Here is a 13,617-nt window from a genome sequence, read left to right as displayed (position 1 = left end):
TCGGTGCACTAGCTGAACAGCAAATTTGCAAGCTTCCGTCAAGGACCTAACGTAAAAATTCATTACGTCGACATAAAAGCGACATCGACATATAATAACCTCGTAAGGTTCGCTCTAAACTTAATATTGGCCAGGCAAATATATTTTTGCGCTGTTTTTTTAATTACCGCCGCTAAGATTGATAAGCTGCATGGTCATTTGAATTCGCAGTCTTAATGTTTTTATTCTATTACGCTAATATTTTACGATAATAAACGAAGAAAAAAGTTCGGTACGTTCACAGTGAACACATATTCAAAATTCAACTCAGGGGAACTTTAAGCTGTCCCTCGGACATAGGTAGCCTACAATTCTCATCGCATAGACCACGCAGCCGCATGTGTACCCTGTATACCTTATATAGCATATATATCCCTAGTGAAAAATCCTATGAGTCACAATAACCTCACTCAGATTTCTCATACTGAACTCATACAAAACTCGTACAAATCTCATATTATCTCATACAAATATTCAGCTTATGAGAAATATATGAGATTATATGAGAGCTGTATGAGTTTAGTATGAGTTTCGTATGAGAAACCTGTATGAGGTTATTGTGACTCATACGGTTTTTTTCGCTAGGCACAATTTAGATACTAATAGGTCGTTGCGTTTAGCCATGCCCCGCATCTGTTGGTTGCGGGGTCAGAGACACGTCAGAAACGTCACTCACGGATGAACCTCTCGTGGCTCAGCCAGTGTTGGGCGTCCCCATCCCTCGCATGCTGCGAGTGGTTTCCTGCAGCTGACGTCAGCGCAGCTGAAATAATCGAACCAGAATGTTCCCCATTCTCGCTGAAAACGCACTACACAGGCGCTATGAGTCACTCCTGTTGGTGACTTGGCGCATCATCTATGATGCTCCAATATTCCTGTCGAATTTAACCCCATTATCAATAGAAATAACGGAGACAACTGTGTCTTGTGCACTCGGTTTCGTGGGCGAAGGGAGACTACGAATAAGCCATGACGCAGTGTACGAATTCATCTTGTAAATATTGTTAGAGTTTACGAGGTAGCTCTCCTGCGAAGGATCTAACCTCGAAACGAAGCTGATATGCCTAAACCGCACGGGAAGCAAGAGCAATCTGCGTCAACAACACGAGTGCCTGGGACAAGTGGAAGGTCCGTCGAAAATACTCCGATCATTGAGCAGACACCGCCTCAAACACGGCTCGTAAGGTGGCGGATGCCATTAAGTAGACAAATCATCAAACACAACTCTTGAGGGATGAAACATTGAGTGATGCGGACGAGAATGATGACAGTAATGAGCCCTCAAATACGACATATTCGTCACCATCGTAAATAGCAGTGCTTCAATACATAGAAAGATCGGGGTAGCATAGAGGCATAGTGTTGTGGCTCTTTTCCCAACGCCTACTTCCAAGCCTTACCAAAAAAAAAAAAAAAAAAGCACGCAGAATGGGTGTCTCGTTGTTGCAAAAATACTTACGAAATTCTCCGTGAGCTGCACAATCGCTCCATTTGGTAATGAGATGAAAGAAGGCCCACATCTGCGGTTTGGCCACGAAAAACAGGAGCAAAAAAAAAAAAAACTAAACAAAAACAGTATAATCAGCCAGTCTTCTTCACACATCACAGTAAGAGAATTAGTTAATCGAATTAATTAGGATTTCTGCAGGACACGTGGTCACTATTCTAATAGTATAATTAAGGCAGCAGGAGGGTAACGTGCTCACCCACGTGTACGGCCCACGTCGAAAGAACATGCTGGGTGCTCCTGTCGCTGGTGATGACACTGGTCATGTGAAAGCATCAGCTCTGAAAAGAAAAACAAAAAAGTACAAATTTCGCTAGCGAAAATCTGAACACAGAATATCAGAAAGTGCGTGAAAGCATCTTTAATTTGGTGATTCTGATAACCACCCCTTCCCGGTCAGTGTATTTTCTGATTTCTTCTGATTTCTAGCCCAACCGGAGCACACTATTTAAGAGATATGGACGACATAGGCACCTTTTTTTTTTTTGTTATCGTGCATTGAAAACAACAAAATATGTATTATTTCGTTTTTCTTTTAATTGAGCCGTTAAAATCAGGCTGTTTCTGTTCAAGATCCCCTTTCTTATCGTTTTTGAAAGAATAATGCTGGAAGGAGAAAAGCGTCATTACGACACCACAAGCGGTGACCAACAATAAAGACGAAGAATTCGTCATGCGGGGATTATGCCTTGATGAGTAGGCACCTTTATAACAAAAAGAACGACAACAACGACTCGCTTTCATTGAATACAACTTAAATCATGCGAAAAACAAAGGGGAAATATACATGGACGCGTTGGGGTATTAACAGAACGACAGAGTCATCCTTTTTAAGCAACAATGAACCCTCCGCGATGGTTCAGTGGCATTGAATCGAATCATGGTATTGAAGGCAGCGTTTCCCCGGGTTCGATCCCGATCTCGGCGGCTGCGTTTCGATGGAGGCGAAACGAAGAGGCATCCGTGTGCTGTGCGATGTCAGCGCACGTTAGAGATCCCCAGGTGGTCGAAATTACTCCGTAGCCCTCCACTACGGCTCCTCTTTCTCTCTTTCCACTTTCACTCCTACCTTCCTCCCTTCCCTTACGGCGCGGTTCAGGTGTCCACAGAAACAAGTGTGACAGATACTGCGCCTTTCCCTTCCTGTGAACCAATTATTATTATATTGGATTGGTTTGTGGTGTTTAACGTCCCAAAACGACTCAGGCTATGAGAGACGCCGTAGTGGAGGGCTCCGGAAACTTCGACCACCTGGGGTACTTTAACATGCGCCAACATCGAACAGCACACGACCACCTTGCTTTTCGCCTCCACCGAAGAGGGGCCGCCGCAGCCGGGATTCGATCCGCATCTTTGGGCGCAGAAGTTCAGCACCCTAACCACTTCACCACCGCAGTGAGCTGTAAGCCAATTACTAATAAAAGCATTAGCAGGGTATGCAAAATGATAAATAGTGATGATGGTAGGTAATAACAAATACTAATAAAATAATAATAAATCATGATAATTAGTGGGGTAAAAGACCAAAATAAAAAAAATAGCTGTGGTTTAGCTCGTGGTTAAGCCTGGCGTTACGCGAGGGCAATCTGCACGGCTACGCTTAGGTTCGGCTTGAAGGTAAAGACATATGGCTTTTGCACATAGTACTTTACTCTGTGGTTTCAGCTTTATTTATGGCATAGGGGAATCACTTCACGTATGAGCACCCCTTGCCTCTCGTCGTTGACCCTTCTTCTTTTTTTTTTTTGTTTGGGGAGGGGGGGGGGGGGGGGAGGGCGAGCTCGTTCAAAATTTCTGGGTATGCTTTACTGCTTACATTTTTTTGCCCTTTCATAACGCTGCCGCGGAAAAGAAATCATCATCATCATCATCAGCCTGATTATACCCACTGCAGGGCGAAGGCCTCTCCCATATCTCTCCACTTAACCCGGTGGAAAAGAAATAGATAGAGACAAACCATCGCTCCCTACTGTTCTTTTTGTCACTAAAACTAGGAAGCGCCACCTCTCTTTAGCCGTGTGCCCCGCATCAATGTAGAACGCACCGCAACCCGAGGGGAGGCGCTGCACATCGTTGTACTTAGTTGTACTAGCTTCAGCCTGAATCCATTTGTAACTTGTATGACTGCAGCGCATCCATCGTAATTGAGTTGCATACGTTAATGTGCAATATATATTTGATGAAGCCTGAAGCCAAAATGGCAAGTACAGTATATTGTCAACATTTATTTGCCAAGATAGATAAAGCTACAAGGTTAAGCATATCATGTGAAATGAAAACTTTAATAAATATCTGTTATGAATATAATACCGACATGAACAGTAGCCGGACTCGTCGTCGCCATCGTAATCATAAAGCAGCTTATTAAAAATAATTAAAAAGAAAAAATTACAAGGGTTCAATGCTGCTGAACCAAATATTGAGCAAAAGCATTAGCTGCAGGTCACCGAGCCGTTCTTCTTCTTCTCTTTTTCTTCTTCCTCAGCCCACATATAAAGCCCCGCTTTAACCAACCCATATGAACGTGCCTTAGTGGCCTATAGGGGTAACGTGGATGCCAGGGTCCTAGCAGGCTGATTCTGACATAACCGTCCCATGTGAAACGAGAGACCCAAGTTGGGAGCTCCTGCCGACCGCTTGAGTTGGTAGCCCAGCTCTCACCCTAGTGTCACGTGGGGTGTGACGCCACAGCGTCACGTGGGTAAGACGGGGCTACCGGGCGCGCTACGCTGAAGGCTCGAAACCTAGAGTAGTATTGCTTTCGCCATAAAAAAAAAAAAAAAGAAGAAAAGTTTTGTGTGAGGCTCAGTCACGGCATCTGCCATCGCGCTCGGGGCACCTGAGCTGTTGTGGCGGAAGCAAAGCGACGGTGAGCAGCTAGTAAGAGGAAATAAACAATGGGAGCGACAGGCTGACAGGACGGGGTAGGGGTAAGGTAAAAATAATAAAAAGAGAGTATGGGAGCACGACGCCCACCGGTAATTGTCATATCACTGCTTATCTCGTCACTACGCGCAGATGACAAATATTTTGCATACCTCGCCACACTTCTTGAACTACAGAACACTGTTGTTGACAATTATTTTTACCATACTTGCCATCTAGACGCGTGATAATAACTTACAGCTTATTACTCACATATCTACACACACATTTGCTCGCTTAACAGTTAAACACTGACTACAATATTATTTTCCAATGTGCTCGACTTCAACTGGAGCATAGCAAAAATTTCTGGTGACATGTTTTCAGGAAAATTTCGCGTGTAATGCCTGCTTTGATAACCTTACTTAAAAATCATTAAATATTTCTGACGCTTATTGTGACAATTATGACCACTTATACTTCTGTGGTGGATAATGTTCCTTTCTTATGTTTTTTTTTTCTTCTTTATTGCCAAGAATTTTCAACTGCGTTGAACCAGTAAAACATTACCTCAGTCTTTTGAAATATATAAACCAACCCAACGACTCTTTACTGAAGACTCATTAATCATCAAGTAATTATTTCAATTTACTTCAATATGTAAAATAATGCAAGTAACTGAAAATCCCCCTCAAACACCAAAGGGTTGCTCTTATCAGGCAAGGACACAGAAATGATTGCACGGGAATGAAATGTGGAATACGAATTTTGTTTCAGTATTTAATAACCATTGATATGATTTCGATATGAGAAAACTTCTCTTGAGCTTACGTCGCGTTGATATCAAGTGACACGAGTTGATCGTTTTTACATGTGTTATGTGCACTTGGCACATTGGCATTTGTTTATCGTCAAGATAATTAAGCGCCTTGCCTCTGTAATGGATGTGTGAATTCGTACATGTTTTTATGTTGTGGTGGAAAGCCTTCAGCCAGGAAGAAGATAGAAAAAGGCTTCCAAAGGAAACTTTATTAGTTTATATACCCTCGTAGCAATTGATCTAGGTCGGCGGTGGCAATAGCTGCTAGCGCGCGATGCGGTCGTCGAAGGTCAGACTAACGGTCGCAGACATCTGTGGGCTCAGTTTAGTGCTGCACATCAGTCTGTTGGATACCTAAGACGTCCCTGAAGATTATAAAGACAGTTTGGCGCGGCTAGAACCACTTCAGGGAAATATAGCCGTTTTTCGTATGCCATATATTGATAAGACTTCGTACCGGAGACTTCAAGCAAATAAGTAAGCAAATGAGTACGAAGCTGCGCGTCCATATTTAGGTATGTTATATTTCTGCCTAGGAGATGGGTTTGTTTACAGATGGATGCTGGGCAGACTAGGGCAAGCAGAGCTAAAAGAACCTCTCTCGCAAGTCTTTCGCTTCTTCATCTAACGCGGTCAAGCATGTCGTTGTAATTATTATCATCATCATCGTTATTACCACATAAAGCCGGACTACATCCACTGGAGGAGAGTCCTCTCTCATATCGCTCCGATTATCCTATGGCAGGTGCGGTCAGCTTACTACCGCAAAGTTCCTAATTTCATTTACCCACCTAACTCTATGAAGTATGATCGAAACGAGAAAAAATACACATGTAACAAGATAAACAAAGACAGCAGAAACTTGAGAAGGGAAGGATAAATAACGCATTTGGAAGTCATGAAACATGTCTTGCGATCCCGTTGAGAACATGTGATAATAATAGCTGCTGTCATTCGAATGAAAATAAGAACAGAACGGCAAGCTATTTTTAACACTTGCTTTTTACTTTGGTGGTAACACCGGCGAACTTCAGTGTTTCTGGTAGCAGTGTTCATTATTTCTCCATTTCATGACACAGCTGAGGGAAAGGGCGATACGGTGAGAATTAATCAGCTTAAATTTGCACCTTGTTTATTTCAGCTCATGCCCTTTTCTTTCTGTTAATTACGCTTTCGCTTCAATATTGTACGCTCCTTATATTATTGCCCATACCGCGTAGGGATTTGCGACAAGCGAAACACGCCTGCCTTCCAAGCCAATTTCCGCTGCCAAGTGGCGCGGAAGACCTCTCCGGTGTCGTGATTGCAGGCCTTCTCTTTTTTTCGTCAAATACATTACACCTTTAATCATACAGGTTCGTCATTCCTGGCTCCGCGCCACAATCTAACTTCCTGTGTTCGGGCCGTATTGAGTGCTCGTTTCACTTTCCCCTTAGAACGAACAAAGATTTACTTCCTCGATGATCTCATGGCGTTCGGCTGAAGTCAAGTCATTTTTCTTTCCTAAAACATTGACCGTTGAGTTGCCTCCAGGCAAGTAGAATCGCATGGTCTTGAATCCTGAATCTGGTCCTGCATTCAATCTAGAGATTCATTTTGGGTTTCGAGACCCATCCGAGGGAAAAACCTCGAAGGCAGCGCAGTCGCTTGCAAGTTTCTCGGACAAAGATTCGTATTTAAAAGCAACGGCGTCCTGCCTCTTTCCAACCACTTCCAAATTTGGTGTCTAGAGCAAGCAGTTCTGTACAATCGCTCCACTGTGTGGCCACCTGTTGGGCTCAGGGGTCAATACGCTTAGCTGTAGAGCCCAAGGCTAATGGCCCGAATCCCAGCCTCGGTGACCACTTTCAAGTGAATAGGAAAAGCAAAAGACGTCCGTGTTCTCAGCTACAGGTGATCGAAAATCCCGCGGAGCCCCACAACGAGATACATTTTAGACTTTGGGACGTTACACCAAATGTGTCGAATTTACCTCCCTTTTCATTAATTGTTTTTAGCCACATGTGCACCTCGGCCTGCTCTAGATTTCTGCTGAATTGCGTGACAAGCGGGGATATGGAAATTCCGCTGACCTTGTCCGATCACTATAGGAGCTTCATAGGACTAGTTTGGGATCAGTCCTCGAGTTCTATTCGCAATATACGACTATCATCATTTAATCTGCTTCCGCGGAAGTGGGAGTTCAATTGAAAGAACTTCTAGTTTTGGGTGGCGAATATCAACATCATTCCCGACATACCCTCTCATTCCAACCCTACTGAAAAAACGAAAAGTTCTACGGGGCAATAACCTCGCACAATCTCATCAAATCACATAGACTCTCATACAGTGCATTTCATTATCATAAAATATCTTCCATACTTTATGTTCATGTGCAAGAAACTATGAGATCTTACGCAATTATATGCGACTTGTATGTGATTTCCTTGTGAATTCAGTGAGACTGTGTGATAAAATGTGAGGTTATTGCCTCGTACAATTTGTTTAGTAGGGAACGTATGAGCCGAATGGCTATAGAACGCTTTTTCCCCAATATGAATTACATATTCATGCGTACCGAACAAATGTAGTGCTCCAAACATCCCTCGAAAAAGGGAGGTCCGGTAGTTGATCTGCATGTCTGTGCACGTGCCACCTACATTTGAAGTATACTATACTCGATCATAGCGCAGAAGTGGCCGTAAATGCGCAAGACTTATGTGCCAGTAACAAATGCAAACTTGTTTATTGGCATCAATTACTCGAGGTTCATCATCTGCACTTTCCTCTAAAGTCGTGTTTGCCCCGTTGGAACGTCCACTTAGCGTCTTTCTCTTCACAATGCCTGATATAGCTTAGTTAATTGAGGGATCTAGACGGATGTTGCTGGAATTCGAAACAAGGATGACAAGGCGATCGAGAGCGGAGGCCAGATTTTGTCACTTCACAACGACTGAATGCAGATTCTATGCTTGAAAGGTATTGGGATATTTTTTTCCAGGATCCTTGTTGAGGGAGGAACCACGGGCATACCAATGACAGGTTGCATGACATGGCACTGACTGGTCATCGGGCTTTGTGTCGTAAGGAGACCATATGACATGGCAGCAGCCACCAACTAGCCTTTTGGGATGAAAGGATGGGATGGGAATCTAACCCTCCGACACCTTCGGATCCCGAATCGCACAGGCTACCCGTAAGCCACGCAGGAACGTTTGTTGGTGCTCAGCATCTATTTCAGTGGTCTTTCAGGTAAAGTGGAAGCTTACGAGTATATCCTAATAGGTTTCAGTGAAATATAACGGGAACAAATTAAATTAGTGATTAAGGAAATACCGAAGTCTATGTACGGGGACGAGGATACACAATGGGAATCATTATCCCTGGCGCGTCATGCCTTTAAAGCGGAGCTTGAACGTCTCCCCCCACCTGTATCCTCTTTCTCTTGTAGAAGTTTTCCTCCTTTGACTGAGTTAGCAACCATACCCCTATCTCGGCTAAGTGCCCGAAGCCTCCACCCACGACGCACCCAACTACCCACCTCCGCTTATTTTTTGAAGGCCTCCACCCACTTCCGCCACCCGGAGGGTTTCCACCAACATGCAGATATTCACCAAAAGCGGCTGAACAATAAAAAAAAATTAATTACAAGTTACAAACAAATATTCACAGACGACCAATGAACTTACGCGGCCTAGATGGGTGAGCGTTACTTTTTTACAGCAAGCTGCATGATTATGTTAACGCCTACATAATGAATGAGACACTCGATCGTTTATGAATCAGTCCAATCCAAAGGATCCGAGGCGTTCGATTCCGACCTCAAAGAAGCTACCCAAGATGGCAGCTCCTGCCAGCTCATACCTTGCGGTCTAGTAATGCTACACTATCCGCGGACCAATAATGTCCATACTAATTAGTGCCCGACTAATTACTGCCCCGCCAGAGGCATGATAGGTGATTTTCGATGCTGCGATGCTTTTAACCTATGGGGTTACCTATGGGGCTGAAACGTGGAGGGTTCTACTTAAGTTGAGGACAACGCAGAGGGAATGGTAGGGATAACATTAAGAGATAGGAAGAGTGCAGAGTGGGTCAGAGAAATAACTCGTCACTGACATTCTAGTGAAAATCAAGAAGAAGAAATGGGCATGGGCAGGACATGCAGTGCGACGAAAGGATAACCGACGGTCGCTGAGGGTAATAAACTGGATTCCAAGGGAAGGAAAGCGCAGCAGGGGTCGACAGAAAGTTAGGTGGTTGGATGAGGTTAAGAAGTTCGCAGGGGTCAAGTGGATGCAGCTAGCATAGGACTGAATTACTGGAGGAATATGGGAGAGGCCTTCGCCCTGCAGTAGGTATAGCCAGGCTTATGATGATTAAGACGATGCTTCTAACGTGGCTTGTGCAAGGATCCCGGTGTATTCGAGTGCCATTTCACACTTCCACATAAACTAACTAACTAAAATAAATGGAGCTGCCTGAGATGGAAGCTCTTTCCAACTCGACTATGCATCTGGTCTCATGACGTCACTCAACCTATCGGCTAATTTGGGCCATAATGGGCCATGATACTTGCCACCTACCAAAGACATGCTTGAGATTTTTCGAGGCTTCAAGGCTCCAAACGGACGAAGCCGACGGCGGCAGACATTTTTTTCTGACATGGGATCACTAACGCTCACACGTTCAAAGCGTCAAATCAAATACTGGGAAGGCGAGCTTTATAAAAAGGAAATATAAAGCCATTTGTCGCAGCACATCGTGTGATCACCCGTCATTTTTTACTCATCATTTTACTGCGTCTATTACAAGGAGGCACATCTACCCCCCCCCCCCCCCCCCCCCCCCCCCCCAGGAAAATATCTGAAATTCTGAAGCCTTTTCCACCTTCCACTTGGCATGGAGTAAAATGCAGAGAGGAAGTACTTTTCCTCTTGTAGAGGAGAGACGGAGTACTTACATAAAATTAAAGAGTTGGATATAACGAAAAAAATTGCCAAGTCGTCCTTACATACAAGGAGGTTTAAAACGCATAAGCAAATACATTTCCTAGTCAAAATTTTGTATCCATAGTCTAAGTCATCGTACTTTGTACATGTACCGTATAGTATACAGTGGCGGCCATACCAATACAGAGCACGCCTCGATGGTAAAAATTTTAGAGCGCAAGTGTTATGTGTTCGTTCCGCAGTTGAGTCGCGTCACCTTGAATGCCATTGCCGGTGTAAAAGAGCGAGAGTCACGAGGCAAAGAAAATTCCTCTTTTGCAGAGATATTTTCTTTGTCCCTTGAGAAAATACAAAGTGATTTACAACTGCGCATGCATACATGCAAGCACATCTCAAATACTTTCCCTCAAAACATCGCAAAAACATATAAATAGCTTCGCTCAAATTTCGAATTAAAAGTATAGTAATCGTCTTTACAATTTTTTTCATGCTTAACCTAGCGAATAATAGCAACGGCTTTATGGATACGTTAATACACGCCGCTGATACGCCCGCAGATGGATCAAAGTAATACTGATACCTTCACTGCGAAACGCGTGGGAAAATTTCGAACATCACGAGCGTGAATCGTAATTACACCATTGACACACCTGTACATTGCTAAAGCAAATATCGTCGCGTGACACACAACCATCACTTGTGTTATTTCTTTTTTACGAAGAGCATATTCTGTTACACACACACGAATAAATAGATGGCCATTTAAGGCAGCTCCAGCATCGCCAAAGGGTAGAGGAGAATACAGCCCGCAAGCGAAGGTAGTTGTCTCTATAGAACAGCCCAAACAAGCTCGCGTTGAATGGCTTCAAGCAAAGCTGAGGTCACTGGGTCACAGTCACTCATCGAACCACGCTTTGGGAACTCCCTTCACACAGCCATTCACTTCCCTGTAAAACTCGTGTATGTTGCTCTTAGATTGCGAATACATGAGTACGCGAGAATGAAAGGCCGCTTGAGTAACTCGACTGACTAAGTCCGCCAGAGACTCGGTCACGGTGATTCCGGAGAAAGAAAACGGGTTGCGACTGTGGGGGCGTCATCCGCGCTGCTCGAGGTCACCTGCCTCGGACGCAACGACGCTATCACAAGCCACGGTACACGCGCGCCTCCCCGTGGCGAGTCCACACAACGCTAAAATGCGCGCTTGTGTGCGCGGCCATGATTCACGACTCCGACGGCTCGAACGACCCACTGACGCACCGTGCGTCGTCACTTGGCCGCCGAAGGAGGGTGTATCCCGGAATGCGACGAGGACGGCGCGCGATTGACCGCCTGCCAGCAGCTACCTGCGGCAGTATGGGCGTGCGATTCCCGAGACTCTGTACCAGCCACTTGCGCAAATATACATGGTGTGTAACAAGCGTGCGATGATATACCGATCGCGCCTGCTATTTGCACCCTTGTTAAAAATTAAGTGTCTTTTGTTCGTGTCAAATTCCGTCTTTGGTGTGTCTGTTCCAAACAAAATCCCTTTCGGACTTCATTTGTGTGCGCGAGGGAAGCAAACGCAATGCTGTTTTCCCGAACGGGTAAAACCACTGACCCTTTCAACGAAATTTCAGCAATGGTTTCTTCCCACTTTAATTTTATCTGTTAACACGATCAGTGCCCGTCGGTGGTCCAGGTATTTTTGATGCGTCTCTGCCATGACGAATGATATAAAGGCAAAATGAGCTGTTATAGCAACAGTAGTTCCGATGTGTTTTTGTGTAAATACAAAAAAAAAAAAAACATTTCTTTCTACTACAAAAAAATGCCACCTCACTCAATCTGTGTTCCCGTTTAGAGAACCAGTATGGAACTTCATAATAAATGAACTTGAACTCGGTTTTCGAAAACTGACACATATTGGCAAGCTCTTTGGAAAAAAAGCGCTTTCACCTAGGCGAAGTACAGGATATCAACTCAGACACGAAATCGCAAAGGTCTATTATATCTGAAAACTTGGCGCTCGAGCAAGCGAAGACTGCTTACCAGGACTCGTTATTCTGAAGCGTGAGGACTGTCCATATTTTTGTGCGGTGAAATGGTCATGGTTTCTAGCTTTCCTTCGTTTTTGATGCCCGTATACAACCCAACCATTGCGTATGCATGCATATCCATATATGCTTGCAAATGTATGAGACACAACTGATTAACAATGGGTCCTAATCACCTCTGTGCTTTTGCGAAATAAGCAACAGAATAAAAATGGTTCCTTCTCACCTCTACATTGTTGTGAAATATGTAATCTAGCGGCCGATCAGCTGCCACGGCTCACTATGCGTATATGAAGTCCGGGGAAACACGCACTGCCATTTGTTCTTTTTATTTTCCGCTATACGGACAGCCAAGTTTGAAACTACGGCGCTGTTTCGGCAGCGTTCGATGCCATTGAATTTCACAGATGCAACTTAGTCTGCATACACGGCACAGTCCAGGTGCACGCGAACTCGACCATGCTGCGTAAAGGTTTGGTTTTGTTTGGTTTGTGGGGTTTAACGTCCTAAAGCGACTCGAGCTACGAGAGACGTCGTAGTGGAGGACTCCGGGAATTGACACCACCTGTGGTTCTTTAACACGCGCTGACGTCGCACAGCACACGGGCGCCTTACTTTTCGACTCGATCGAAATGCAGTCGCCGCAGCTGGGATTCGATGCCGCACCTTTGGACACAATAGTCGAGCACCCTAACTACTGCACCACTGCGGCGGGGCTTACGCTGTGCAAAGAGTGAAAATGTTCACAGTACCGGGCTTCAAGGTAGCCTTCTGCAGCACGCAATTACGACTGTGTCATTGGAACGGTATTTCGTTGTTGCTTTTTTTTTCTCTTTTGCAGGGTTATCAAACTATTTTGTTTATCGGCATCCACGGATCTTATTTGCCATGCATGTGGAAAGAAGTTGTGCTTAGCGCTTGTTGCCTCTGTTAGGTGTATCAGCAGGCTAACTTCGGGAGCCTTCTCAAGTGAATAATACATGCTCAAAGGTAGTCGCGTGCTTACGTGAACAGGGCAGTCAAGTCAGCACCACGGCATATACATATAACAAAACCTCTTCAGTGTTACCTATCTGGATCCCTTGCTGGCTTCGGCTCATCGAGCTGGCACATTTGCTAGTTAATGTTTTTTTTAGAAATGCACGGCGCGAAATAGTACTGCGGTCGGATTACGAAATTACTTTTCCTTATGACCTAGATAATGTTTTTCCGTTGCTTTGCTCTGCCCGGTTCGTAGGAAGGGTTACAGAGGCGACCAAAGGGGCGAGAGAAACCCGCCAGTTAGATATGCCACTTTGGAATCATTAGCATCGCTTTTGTATGGACGTAAAAATTGCGAAGAAATTTTTGCTCAAAAGCAAGGTGAGAGTATAAGTGAAGAAAAACTAGGCCGCTATCTACCTTATCCAGCCCCTG

This window comes from Amblyomma maculatum, chromosome 3, assembly GCF_055883805.1.
Source record: "Amblyomma maculatum isolate TAMU_Amacu chromosome 3, ASM5588380v1, whole genome shotgun sequence".
In the NCBI taxonomy this organism is placed as follows: domain Eukaryota; kingdom Metazoa; phylum Arthropoda; class Arachnida; order Ixodida; family Ixodidae; genus Amblyomma; species Amblyomma maculatum.
This window is presented reverse-complemented; position numbering follows the sequence as displayed.